Genomic DNA, 1855 nt, shown 5'->3' on the forward strand with positions numbered 1-1855 from the left:
GCCGCGAGCTAGGGTTTGGTGAGGCACGAGGCGGCAGCTGCAGTGGATGAGGTCAAAGGGGTCGTGGGGGGGAGGGGGTCCTTTTATAGGGTGAGAGGCCTCGGCGTGCGGGCCTAGAGCGTGGGGAGGCACGGTGTTGCGAGCCAGAGCGAGCTCGGGCTCGAACCCGAGTCCGGCTCTGCGGGGAGGACGGAGCTGACAGGCGGGCCCCGTCTAGCAGAGAGAGCGGGAGAGGGGAGCGGCTGAGCAGGCCATGAGCGTAAGTTGGCCGGAGGGAAACTAGGCCACGCAGAAAGAGAGGAAAGATGGGAAAAGAGAAAAAGAAAGGGGAAGGGGAAGTGGGCCGGGCCAAAAGAGAGGAAGGGAAAGGTTTTGCAATTTGAACAAAAGCATACAAATCCAATTTAAACTTAAATTCAGAGAATTCAAATTCAAATTGAACAACATTCAATAAAACAATGCAATGCAACATGAATGCTCAGAACCTACGTAAGCTTATATTCCTTTTTATGGCTAAATAAATTATTTAAAGTTCTCGTTAAATTCTCGAAAATTCAAGATAAATTGAATAAAACCTTATCGAATCTATAACAAATTCAATTAAATTTATTTGGGTCCCTAAATTGAAAATTAGGGTGTTACCGCCCTCTCCTCATCCTCACCCTATCATGCAAACAGGAAAATTTTGAGCTGTGTTTGATGTACTGAAATGACATTTTTATTTAAAATATAAAAGTAGATGAACCATCATTCTCGTGGCCGAAAAAATAGCCTAGAATTAATTTTAAAAATCACTAAATGACAGTACTGGAGAGGCAGTACCGGTTGGAACACCCGGTACTAAATGGGGTCACCCAGCCGGTACTAAGGCCTCTTTCTCTAGCAGTGTATGATAGGCGTGGAAAAGTAACAGAAAAACGCCAAGCGAAGGATATCGACATTTGCAGAATGATGAGGAACTCAAAGTACATCTAACAGCGGAAGGAGCCAAGGCCTGGCTTAATATAGAAGGGAGCCGGCCGGCACCGCTGCCCTTTAAGATTTACTCCATGAAACTTTGCTGCCAAGTGAGCTCCGGTTCGGTACCCCCAATGTGTTTAGAGGTGTTAGCTTCGCGGCGGGGGGGGGGGGGGGGGGGGGTGAGTACCGAACCGATGACCTTCTGAATAATGTCATAAAGTTTGCTTGGGAACTAAGAAAAATCTAGAAAGATCAGCACCAAAACTGGAGAAGATGTCTTTTCGAATAACAATGCGGTAAACAAATATATATTGAAGATATTTCAAGGAGGTGGCGAACTGACGCATTCATGGAGCATGCACACAGACCTCATTCACACCACTATTCCATTCCCTAGAGGTTGCAAGGTTTGGTACTCAGAGAGTAGATAGCTTAGGGAGCAGAGAATTTTGAATAATGGATACGGATAGGATAATTTTGGATTATATGTATGGACCAAATTAAATATGGGACAGAAGTATACAGATCGAATTTGGATAACTATGAACAGATAATCGCACAAAAATCTCTTGCTATATCCTTATTCTAACGGACGTGGATGTGGAGAGGAGCCGCTTTATTCATATTCCCTTCTTTTTTTCATGGGTCATGATTCTTGGTTTAATTATTGGATGCTCAGTTCATGCATTTGCGCTTCTGCAGATGCGTGGTAATAGTAATTTTTTTAATTTTTTTGATCTTTGAAATTTTTTCTTTGAATTTTCATAAGAATTTTCAAACACTTATTTGAAATTTCTCTAAAAGTTTCGAAAATCAGATTTACTGGAGGCCTCAAATAAATTAAATTTACCGGTAATGAAAACCATGATCCCAGCTAGCTTTGTTAAGATCAAGG

The sequence above is a fragment of the Panicum virgatum genome, chromosome 8N (assembly GCF_016808335.1).
Source record: "Panicum virgatum strain AP13 chromosome 8N, P.virgatum_v5, whole genome shotgun sequence".
Taxonomy (NCBI): Eukaryota; Viridiplantae; Streptophyta; class Magnoliopsida; order Poales; family Poaceae; genus Panicum; species Panicum virgatum.